Here is a 12,422-nt window from a genome sequence, read left to right on the forward strand (position 1 = left end):
GGGAACGTGGAGCAAACTGAGTAGGTACCGACAGGCTTAAGAGAAAGCCCAAATTCCCCCAGATGAAAACGCACCCTCTCCCCCAAAATACCCCCATAATTTTTCACCAGGACAGTCCATGCCACGTTGCTGTCACAGCTCAAGCGGTGGGGACTGGCTAACAAAGGTGCCAGGGCAGTGACACCCACCCAATGACTTGAACAAGCTGATCAGCTTCCAGCACAGACTTGACATTGGCGGAGATGCTCACAGAGATTACAACAATCCCTCTGGGAGAGCAGATTAGAGAGCAGATCTGATGCCCACCCTTACGGTAAAGAGCAACAAAAGAGGCTTTTTTGGGCTAAGGTGGATAATTGCTGCGCCTATTACACAGCAATAAAACCGGAGAGCGCCCAGCAAGGGACAAATGGAAAAAGGATTTGATAACAGTCTCCCCAGATCAAAATAATGATATGTAATTGCAAGATTGAAGCCGCCGGGCTCATCTAAGAGCACACACTGGGACCAGTGACTCTGCAGTAGACTACAGATGTGCCGAAGAGCTTGGAGGAGAGCCAGCAACGGGGGAAATCATCATCTGCCCGGCCTCGGAGAGGCAACGAACGGCCTCCTGGCTGGTACAAGGCTGAAGACGTTGCCCTTTGCATGAGACCAGAAGCTACGGGGAGAGCGCTGGGTGAGTCAGAGGACCGGTGGGCACTGCCAGGCAGACCCCGTGCCACCCTTGCCTCGCTGAGATGGGGGAACAGGCAGCCATGGGGGATAAGCCCTTTAGACCCCAGGCATTGTTTAAACCTGCTGAAGCACCTACTGCACAGGGTTTGATGGGAAAATGAAGCCGGTCGGGGAAGGAAAGCTTGGCTGGGCCACCAAGCGTCACCAAACCCCATCAACGGACAGCAGAGCCACTGCCAGAGCATATCAGCACAGCTTGGGAAGAAACCCTTGGATTTGAGGTCTCCTGTTAAGGAACGAGATCTTCAAAGGACTCAGACGGTCAGTAAAACACTCCTCCTTTACTGAAACATCTGTAACACATTTTAGTTTTGGTAAGATTTTTTTTTTCCCCTTAAAAATTAAAATTAATGTTTTATTTTTCCCAAACCCTTGAAATCTGAATTTCTGTGCGTACTTAAGCTTGAACTAATCAATTCGCACGATCCACCCTGTGCGTGTGACTAACATCGAGTGCCTCAGCCCCCTCCTCTGACCTGCACCCCAAAAGCTGCTACACACAAGCCACGGACACTCGCTGACCACACGCAACACTCGTCAGACTGTTTTCTAGCACTATAGTCACTACAAAAGTCACTATTGGACTCCAGAAGATATCTGTGATAGAAAATAAGGTGAATGGGTCATGGGACTGGAGGATGACAGATATTTCTAATTTTTCTCTTTGGGGGAGGTGAAAGACAGTTCTAACCAACATTACAGATGGACAAACATCGCACCCCAAAAGGAGGAGTTCCCCAAAAGCCTCGTGTTGATGGCCAGCAAGGCAGGACCCCACAACCACCACAGAGGACTTTATCTATATATAAGTCTATCCAGGTCCAACAGCACAGTGAAGGGAACAATTAGATAAATTAAATATATTAAAATCATCCACAGTACAAAGGATTCTGTCTGTCTGCCTTTTAAAAAACACTTCATAAGCACAAATCCAGGTGGTGCTACCAGCCACTGGTAGATGTAGACATTACCATTCTTCGTGCATTTGAAGCTGCCACAATGAACAAAAATCCCAGGAAAAAAAGCCATCCCCTTGCTCTACCTGGAAGAAACATCCATGAGGAAAAGCAGACCCAGGCTGTCACCTTCCCTAGTCCTTCACAGTCACAAACTTCTCCTAAGCTTACATTTAGGCATCGAGGAGGGGGGAAGTGCTCTTTGGGATGTGTCTACTGCTCACCTCCAATTATCTACAAGGGAAGCAGAGCGTTGCATTGCATCAGGCTGGCCAGCACAGCAGGACTCGGCGATTCAGCCAAGCAACAGCAGCAGCTGATACCCCATTATGGAAACAAGGGGTTTTTTTGATGAAAGTCCGGCTCGTGTTCATGAGGTCCAGGAGGTTATGCAGGCTACCTGCGTGAACACCTCTGGAAATCAAAGGAGAGCTCGGTCAGACATCCCCGGTGCATCAGGGCTGACATAACACCCACAGTGTGGTCTCTAAAATTTTTATTTTTCAAACTTCAAGCATCCTCTCGCACAGGGGCACCTTGGCATTACCCTCGCCCCATCTCCAGCCTAAGCATGGAAAGATAAAAGAAGAGAGACTGATGTCTTATTTTACTAAACTTAAACGCTGGGAATTTTTGCCCTTCATGAACCTAAAGCAGTGTTAAAAATGAGCTGATGTCTATATAATGGAGGAGGATTACTGCTCTTTGGTTTAGCACAGTTAAAAAAATACAAAATTCAACTGATTTAGAGACCTGGAAGTGGTACTTCAGATGAGCATTTCTGAGCTTGAACCATGCTATGAGGTGATAGCTTTGCAGCCCTCATCTCCGAATCCTTTAAGCCACAGGACTTCCCTGAGATAAATCCAGTGTGAAATAAAACCTCTCTATTTTTAAAAAAACAACCCTTCTAGTCCTCATTTCAGCTTTGTTAGCAAAGGAGATTCAATCGTAACCTTTGGCCAGTTGTTCCGATGGCTAAATATACTTTTTTTTTTAAAAAATGCAGTCTGTCTAGCCTTGTCTTCCAGCTGCATTTAACGTCTTCCAAGTAAAGAGCCACATCCGTTATCAAGAATTCGATCCTGCATTGGCAAAGTGGGTACAGACCACACAACCAAAAAGAAGTAACAGGCGCAGTGGTTACACCGATAAATCCCAATTCAGTGGTTCAGCGAGCTCTCCCGTATCACAGCTTATTGGCTTCTATAATTAAAACGCCTCCAACTTCAGCTTCTTTCACACCTTCAGTATTATACCGGATAGAATTGCATTATGTGACTTTATTGCCTGGATTTTCCCAAATGTAAAATTAATTTGGCACTTCTGTTCCTCCCTCACACAGGAGCACACATCCCACCATCCCTGTCCGGAGAGCAACACCAGCATTCAAATTTTGCTTTTAATACGCTTGAGAAACTTCCTTGTGATTCCTTGCTCCCCGTCAATCTTCTGCTATTCAGAGCCTGAAGGAATTCATCTTGAAAGAAAAAATAATCACCTTTCAAAACTTAGCTACCCCTTGCAGGAAGGTGGGTGCCCAGAAGCAGCGGCAGTCTCCAACACATCACCAGCCGACACTCGAGAAACCAGGCGTCCCGAGTCCCCGGTCGGACACGTGCTCAGGGGTCTGCAGCGTCACGCAGGGGGAAGAGACGAGGCCACGAGCAGTTTGCCAGGTTGTTCAAGACGTTTGGTCAAGGTTAGCACGATTCAGTCTTACTCCCAGTGAAAACCAGTCTTTTTTGCTTACGGCAAAGTAAAATTCTGATTTCTTTATAGTCAATATTAGCAAAAGGCTCAGCTCCTGAATCTGCTCCCTGAAATTTCACTGGAAGATATTTCTACAGCCATTTTAGCCCATAATGTAGCACCTGAGCTGACAACCTCAGAAGTCCCCAGACACGAGACTAACGTATATCAGGGACCCTCAGACCACCCCGAGATGCTCAGAGCTCTGGTGTTCTCCCCTCTCCTCTCCCCTCCTCCTTTTAGAATCATAGAATCATTTAGGTTGGAAAAGACCTTTAAGAACTTTTAGCTCAACTCAGCAAAATTCAAGCAAACAACTGCATCCAAATACAACAGAAAGAGCCCCAAAAGCAGCGCAGTAATCGCCTTTACGCTCAACCTGAGTGACAGGCAAATCCATCCCTGCCACAATCTGCTGCCACATCCAGAGGGGAGCAGGAGAGCTTCACTCTTCACAGCTTTCAACAGGACACAGCACGTTTTCTCCGCAGGACCGTAACCTCACTGTAAACGCTGGTCCTCGTCATGTCCCGACCATGCGTCAGGTCGGCCGCTAGTCCTCGTTCCCAACCTCGGGCTGATGCTGCTGCCATGAATCGCTTTTACCTTTGAACTTTACTGCAGCAAAAGGCTGGAGGGTGGACGGAGGAGACTGCCCACGGACACACGGACGGACAGGCTTGCTTCAACAGGTGCTCACCAGGCTTTGAAGCCACGGCTCGCGACGGTCGAGGACGGAGTCTTTCTGGAGCTGCCTCCTTTCAGACAAGCTCCTTTGCTGTTACCAGGCTTTGATCCTTTCTTTCCAGCTGCCTCTGTGACCACGGGCTGTTAAATAAGCTTTCTCCAATAACTCCAGCTATTACTGGCACATAACTCGCCTGTAAAAACTTCAAAACAGGTAGTAAGAAAAATTTGGACCTATTTCTGACGGAAACGTCCCTACTGATTTATTTATATTCACCAGGTAATTCCCAAGCTCGTAATAAATAAAAAGCCCTTCTTAAGAAACTAAATAACTACAATAGCTAGAATCACACCAGACCCTCTGCAACTCGTATTAAAAACTTTCTCAACTGTATTAATGAGCACATATTTTCCACAGCATTTAGAATTGTTCAATTACAGACACGGCGGCAGAAATGGGTGCTCAACAGTAAGCGTGTAAGGAGATCCTACCAAAAAGCATGCAAAAATCAAAGCCAGAGAGCTGCTATATAACCGATAATCTAACTGTCTGGAAGTCGCTGATTCAACAAAGACGGCAAAATTATTAATGGTTTCGTGATGACTAATGACTGACAGTACTAAAAGAAGCTATTTGTATGCCCAAAATTCACTGCAGCATAGTCAGAAATTACATAAACCCTTCAAGAGCTGAAAGAAGTTGGCTCACATGCCCTCAAACAGCTCCAACAATGATTACCTGGACTGCCAATCAATATGTAGGAAAAAACCAAAACCCCGAAGCAGTATTTAGCAAGAATAGATGTATACGGCAGCAGAGCAGGTAAGGAAGATGTTCAAGAAATGTCAGGTTGGGAAATAAATAAAGAATTCTTAGTCTTTGGCTGCAGCTGTCAAATACCCAGTCTGTATCTCACTGCAAAGAAGAACAGATCTCGCCAACGACCAGAATGCAGCTGAGTACTTCAGATTAACGTTATTTGGGGAATTTTTTCTGGTCACGTGACAAAAAAAGTATTTCCAAAATGTCAGAAAATAATGATTTTAGATTCTAGCGTTGACCATCAGATCGCTTAAAAAAAGCGAGTTAAGAGCATCCCCCAGATAACAAGCGCCTGTGGGAAGGAAGACAACATACCATCAGATTGTGCAAGGATCTTGGCAAACCATCTTGAGTCTCGTGGATTTTGGGGGGGTTTAAATAAAAATTGCCTTCCTACTGAGAACATATGAGTACTATGGGGCAGAAAAGTCTATTTTGCAAGCGTACGATTCAGCCTGTCTTCAAAGTTCTGAAAATAAAGGCTCATTACTCATTTTCACCTACAAACAGACTCAGCTCCAGCTGGATTTCCAGAGAGATTCACGAAGGTGAACTAACCCAGCCTGGGTGCCAACATCCCCTTCCCTAACCACACAGAGGGTGACACCCCTGATGACTTTATCAGCCATCAGTTCAAACTAAAACAATCTTCGCTTTCCAACCCAAACTATTTTTCATTTTTCTTGTATAACATCTCCTACATACTACCGTGCAGATCCTTCTAGAGCAAAGGCGTTTGCCTGTAGACTGCTGTACTTGGGGGCTAACACCAATCATATCACAAATAGCTCAGATATGATGTTGCCATCGCTTTGCGAAAGGATTTTCACGTAAAATTGAGGCTGGTTTACTGTCAGAAGCAAAAGTGCTCTCGCAGAGACGTACTGAAGCTCCCAGGGAGGAAGGAGCCGAGTGCCGTTGCAATGTTATAAACAAATCATGAGCTGCCGTTCCCATCCGTACGTAGCAGTCCGCGGGCTTAAAGTTTGGCTTCCTCCAGTCCCCGAGGATCTATCTGCACACAGCCTTGCTCACATGAATAAAATTTTCTTTTATCATCTACCTAACTTCATATTGGGGTTCAAAATTCACTTTTGATGTAAAAATTGAGCAATAAAAGAATGAGCATAAACCCGGAAGACAGCTCAAGCCCTCGTCGTTGAGCTCTGAAGTTCACCACCCAAAAGGATTTGTCTTGATGCCCCCAGCTTCTAGAGGCAGATTAAAACTGAAACCCCACACTAAAGCACAGAACATTTGCAGCTTGACATTTAATACAGGGATGAAATATGAGTTGGGTGTTTACACGGCTGTAACAACAAGAGACAAAGATGTAAACAAGGCGAGCCTAGGGACCTTCTTCACACAAAGAAAAAACCCTCCCCACAAAAAAAGCGCAGTATTTCTTTCAATTTTAACAAATGGGTAGATGAGAAGGCATTCATTTAGAGATGACTTGTAGCATTAGAACCTCAGAAAATTAAAAGTGAAAACATTTACAAAAAAAAAAAAGTATTTTTCATCATTTCACTGTTCATTTTCTGCAGTTCCCTCACTTTTCTGCACGGGAAGAGGACTGAAGCCTAACAAGTTTCACCATGCCGGTGGCATCCAGAGGGCAGAGATCATCAGCTGGAGGACAGGAGCCTGCTACAGAAGCATTAAGACTGATGAACAAAGCACCAGAATAGCAAGTTTTAGATAAGTAAAAACCTTTTTCCAAGGGAGGGGAAAGAAAAATGCAATTGAGCAGAATGAGTACCCCGTGCCCACCAACTACCCACACCTACACCAAGCCTCCCAGCCCCACCCTCACAAAGCTTATCCATAAAAGCAGCCACATGCCACCACGTTAAGGCTGCTCTTCGGCACTCGCGATGATGTCCTCCAAGCTCTTACACAAACGCAGCCTTGATGCAAGAACCTCGATGCAAAGAGCCTCAGCCCCGGAGTCGGGTGGAAACGGAGCTGGCAAAACGCGTCGCTCCTGGAGAGAAGAGCTGGGCAGTTTGCAGCTAGAAGGAAATTCAAAAAGGACCTCAAATCGGAGGCTGGAAACCATAAGCAGCTCTCAAAGCTAAGTAACATTGCCTCTTCTGCTCAGAAGAAGATGCACTGCCCAAGAGGGAGAAGAATTTTAGGTAAGAGGACACGTCTACCAGCCTTGGGGCAGAACTGCCTCCCCAGCTCCAGTCGTAGGCCAAACCATGGCACGTCCACACCAGAAATCTCCAGGAGAAAAGGGACCGTTGCCTTCCCTGTGGACACCTCAGCTGTTCTCCACGTAGAAGGACCTCTTGCTGGCACTGCATCACCTTCTAGCCCCGGTACTATAAAGTGACCATCCATAAGGGAACGAGCTTATGCCAGCTAACAATACAGCTCCTGAGGGACACGGCCGATTCCCACCACCTACTCCTCCAGGCCCACCAACTGCCAGAAGCGACATCAGTTCAGCTGATGAGACCCTGGAGACAGTGGAGATGGAAAGAGGGCAGTGAAATGGGCACCACGTATTTTGAAGGATGAGGGCTGGACAAAGAGACAAAGAATTGCCTGGTCATCTTGAGAGCTGCCGTCGTTTGATGGAGCGTGGTAGGAAGCGCCCCTGAAAATCTGCGCTTGGGTTTTGACCAGTCTTGAGTCTGAAGACACAGGAGCATCCCGCAGAAGCACTTGCTGCGTCCCTTCAGTGCAGAACATGAGGCACCAATAGACTCGAAACGTGAATTTAAGAAAATTAATGGAGTTTGGCTATACATATCTAACCAAAGGACATGCAGATGGCTCTAAGCAGCTGTGGAGGCCCTAGCTGCTCCCTAAGTTCCAAAACCAGTTTAGAACTAGATAGTCACCAGAAACAAGCAAGTTCCACCAGAATTTAATCTCCCAGTATGGAACAAGAGACCACGAGTAAGAAAGAGGGATTCAGTGCTGCACCACATTGGGCGCCAATGTTGGACAGAGCTCCTAACAGCTCAGCTCTGCTCATTCCGGCCAAAAATGTTCAACTACAAGTAAGTCCTTCTGGAGAAGCCAACTTGGGAAAAAGGAGCATCCAGTCTGTTCAATCCCAGCTAGCAAAGAGTTACTCGCAGAACAAATCTTCCAGCTACGCAGAAGCACCAACCAGAGGAGCTTCTAACACAGCCTTAAATTTTACAGAGCCTTTTAGACAAAGACTGGCTTGAGCCATAAAGCTGTGAAAGAGGGGGAGGCTTCACGCTTGAAAGGCAGCCACAAAGTGTTTCTCTGACACCCCGGCCTTCTGACAAAGAACTGTTTCCATTCTTCAGTCAAGTGGTACCTCCAAAGTATGATACGCCCAAGGTCATAATTCCCAAGCCAAGACAGTTGGCAAACCCTCTCAGCTATTGAGCGGCCTCTCCCCAGGGTCTCGTACAGGCTTTTGAAGGATGGTTCTAATGGACATCACCACATTGAGCTCAAGCAAGCTTTAGGCAAAGACAGCACATTCAAAGTCAAGTCTTCTGCTCAACAAGACTTTGAAGATGACTTAAGAGGGCCAGTAAAGGTAGGCACCTTCCAGCAGACAGCCTGCCAGCCAGACTTATGTCTGTTATTGAGAAAACAGATGGCAGCTTGTGTGCTGGAGACGTCACTTCACCACGAGGCCAGGGTTGGTGATGGAGTCCAGCAAAAATCCCTGAAATTCCTCTCCTTTTCCACACACCAAATTGAAGGAAGGAATGGGCCTATTCAATGCCAGTCTATGAGACGAATACCAAAACAGCACAAAGATGAATTATGAATTGTAGGTGCTACGAGAATTAAGAGCTTCCAGCTCAAAAGGAAAGTATGTAGTGGGCCTTTTGGTAAAACCGTGCCAGAGGCAGCATTTCCTTCTGAACTTCCACCAACATGTTTAACTCGCATTTTTTTCTCCAAATTATAATCTCATGCCCCTTCCTTGAAAGGATTCAACTGCTACCATAGTCAATCTTTACCATGGAAGATTTACATCATAGCAAGGAAGACATTGATAAGACTGCAGAAAAACCTAAAACTCAGAATCACAGAATAACTAAGGTTGGAAGCAGCAGACCTGCAGGTGTCTGGTCAAACCCTCTGCTCAAAGCAGAAGCAACTTAAGTAGAGCCTGTTCAGGGCCCCTGTGAATGTCTCCAAGTATGGAGACCTCCCCAACGCTGGTCTTTGTTCCAGGGTTTATCCATCCTAATGCAGCCCAAGGGCAACTTGGTCTCCTAAACCCCAAACCACAACGTTGCTTTCCAGCCAGTCATCCCAAGGCTGACCTGCTGCATGGGGTTTTCGCATCCTGGGGAAAGGACTTTGAATTGGCTTTTGCTGAACTGCCTGAGGTCCCCACGAGCCTGTTCCTCCACCGACCGAGGTCCCTTGGAAAAGCAGCCCTGCCTCCAGAGCATCAACCACTCCTCCAACTTGGCATCATCCATGAACTTGCTGAGGGTGCATCTGTCCTATCATCCGGGTGATTAACGAAGACGTTCAGCAGCACCCACACTACTATCGACCCCCAAGGAATGCCACTTGTAACTGGCCACCAGCTGGACTTCAGGTCGATGACCACTACTGTTTGAACCCTGTGATTGGGAGAGCTTCCCAAGCACCAGGTCCATCTCCCTCCAGTTTGGTTACAGGAACACTGCAGGACACCATGTTGAAAGCCTTGTTAAAAATCAAGGAACAGGACATCTACTGCTCTCCCCATCCACCATGCTGGCCATCTTATCATAGGAGGCTATTTGGTTGGTCAGGAAACTTGTCTTCTCCACCGATAGTCTAGGAGACACATCATTCTCTCTTCCGCAGCCTTTTCTACCCATTGCTTTTGGCCAGATGTGGGCCAATTTCGTGACACATAGCGTTGAATGCTTCAAAAACCCAGGACTACCATCAGTAGAGGACTTGGGCCAAACACAACCCTGCAGTCTGGAGCATCTCAGTGACGGGCAATGAACACAGTCCCTTCTACAGAGGATCATTAAGGTCTCCTCTCAGCATGCTGGCACACAGATTGTCTTCTGAAGCTCTGTCAAGGTGCCATCACCTCTCAAAAATCCATCAAGGGCTCAGCAGCCTGCAGGAGACAAGGTTATCTCCAGCTCTGGCAAGGGTGGCTACACTGCAAGCAATGCTCCCTAAATGAGCAGCTCACCTCTGGAATGACACTTTTAAACCCGTGCTTCCTTTGGATGTGTCAAAATGGACTTCCAGATGTCCCGCAGCAGCAGCCACTCATGCATGATTGTCCAGTACAACCAGCCAAGTGCACCAATAGATAAAAAACCCCATCAGATCAAGGCCAGTAACCCCATCCTTGGGTAGTTGGTTACGGGGTAACCAGCGACAAGCATTCTTCTGAGTCTGGGGATTTCTCATTTATACTGGTTTGCTGGCAATGTGAATCATGAATTTTGGGTCAGGCTAAAGCCTTGTTGACCAGGATGGTTTGAGCGATGGCCACATCATCATTGCCATGGGACCAGATCTAATCTTGAAGCCTGCTCTGAGCAGCGGGGTGGACTGGAGACCCTCAAGGGTGACCCTTCCTGTGATCCTGCGATGCTATTTCATGCAGGGAAGGGGGAGAGTTAGTCTGGCATTTAGAAGAGCGATGCACCTGATGCTCTCAAGCCACGTGGCCTGCGAGCAGCTCAACCACATCTCCTGGACCGTGCCTGTGCCACACGGCAGCAGGAGGGAGCGCGGAGGCGGGCAAAGCGGTGCAGGACTGCCAGGACCACACACAGATTTTGGCATGCAGCTCTTTGGTTTGGGATGAAGGGTCCCCATTGGTTGGACAACCCCAACCCATGCCAGCCTCAAAGCGACAGGCAGCACCAAGTCACGATCACGTACAAAGGAAGAGCGACATGACAACACCAAACAAATTTAGGCTGTCCGAGACGCTAAAACAAATCCCTAACATCTGCTTTTACAGCTTAGAGGAACTCAGGAGGGGACAGTAAGAGCTGGCCACATCGGATGCTGTGGCCAACTGGCACCCAAAGGTTCCCTCGACAACTTGGCTGCAGGCGATGTGGGGATTTTACAATGGCTTCTCTTCTCACCACCCTAAAATGAAAAAGCTTTAAACAATGTTTGTAAACAAGAGGGAAGCCAGCAAGCACCTTCCTTTGTTTGCTTCCTGGGTTCTCCTCGCAGAGACGATCTGTTTCTGATGCATTTCGTGGGCTCCTCTCCACACACGCAGCACTGATCACGGGGTGCAAGGGCAGTGAGATTTTATTTCCCTCAAAATGGTTTGGGGAAGGATTCCAAAATTATTTCCATCATGCTTCAATTGGTAAAAGGTGTTTTGATTATTTTTTTTTATTATTTAATTAGGGGTTATGCTTCTACCCAATATTATCATTAAATTAACTTTAGGGACAGATCAAAGGAAATCCATATCAGAATTAGTCACTTAAATGAACGCTGTCTGGCTACGAGCCACAGATAATTTCCGCCTCCTAGAAAGCACTTTATGAATCAACATTAAATCACAAACCAACCTACACTTAATCCACACCGAAAAAACCCAATGCACCAGCTTGCAGCTGCTTATCTGCACCACATATTTTACAAATGCTCTGCTCCAGAGACAAGCTAATGAAGAAACACTTAAGAAATCAGGATCAGAAAGCTGAGCACATCTGTAACAAGTTTAATCCCTACATTTGGTATGACTCTTCCGCATTAAAGAAACTCCAACTAGTCTGGAATTGCCTTTATGCAGCTCCAAACATACAGAGTAGGTTCATTGGTTGAACGATCCTTGAATTCTGTGATTTAGGTAAACTTGTACCTACAGCCAACCTCTTCAGTGCTGTACAAGACAGAGGCAAGCTCACAACTGCTCTTCAAGATATTCCATTACAGCATGCCTCGTTCCCCTGAAATAATTAGCCATTAAAAGGCAAGAAACAATGCTGCAGGGGGAGCAGATGGACAAATCTGAACCACCCAAGCCAATCACTACCAGCGACCTTACCGACACCACTCAGCAGCGCCCTGTCAATGCCACGGAGCGATTCAGGCACACGCAAACTAATATTTAAGCTTTAGCTTCTCGTCCCCACAATGGCTCTACCGCGTGATGACCATCCTGCCAAACAGTGAGATCTTAAGACAACATCATGACTCCAGAAATGCAAAAAATAGCAGCAACCCAATCCCGACAGCCCATCCAAGCAGCAGCAAACCTAAGTAACCAACTGAGACCAAACTGCTCAAATATCCAACAGGCACAAACTGCTCATGTGTTTCTAATCAACCACTACCCTAGCTGATAACGAATATTTAAGAAATATTCAACGATGGGTGTCATTTGCACAGAGATAGTTTGTCAACAGAAGAGAGTCCAAAGAAAGGACCTTCAGGTTATTAAATCCAAGTGACCTGATCCGGCTCGAGATACAAGAAGGCCTTGTTTACAAAATATTAATGATAAGCGAGCA

The 12,422-nt window shown here is 46.6% G+C and overlaps 1 protein-coding gene across 2 annotated transcripts in view; it reads right to left on the reverse strand.

Moving 5' to 3' along the window:
• The window catches only part of TNPO3 (transportin 3), a 42,834-nt gene that overhangs the window by 25,517 nt on the left and 4,895 nt on the right, over positions 1 to 12,422 (reverse strand). The window contains exon 1 of one of the 2 annotated variants that reach the window (XM_075024507.1): positions 1,919 to 2,071. The exons of the other annotated variant lie outside the window; for it this stretch is intronic. The gene's annotated coding sequence lies outside the window, so the exon portion shown is untranslated. Of the gene's footprint in view, positions 1 to 1,918; positions 2,072 to 12,422 lie in introns of those variants that run through there. 2 annotated transcript variants of the gene reach the window in all.

Source organism: Buteo buteo, chromosome 4 (assembly GCF_964188355.1).
Source record: "Buteo buteo chromosome 4, bButBut1.hap1.1, whole genome shotgun sequence".
Taxonomy (NCBI): Eukaryota; Metazoa; Chordata; class Aves; order Accipitriformes; family Accipitridae; genus Buteo; species Buteo buteo.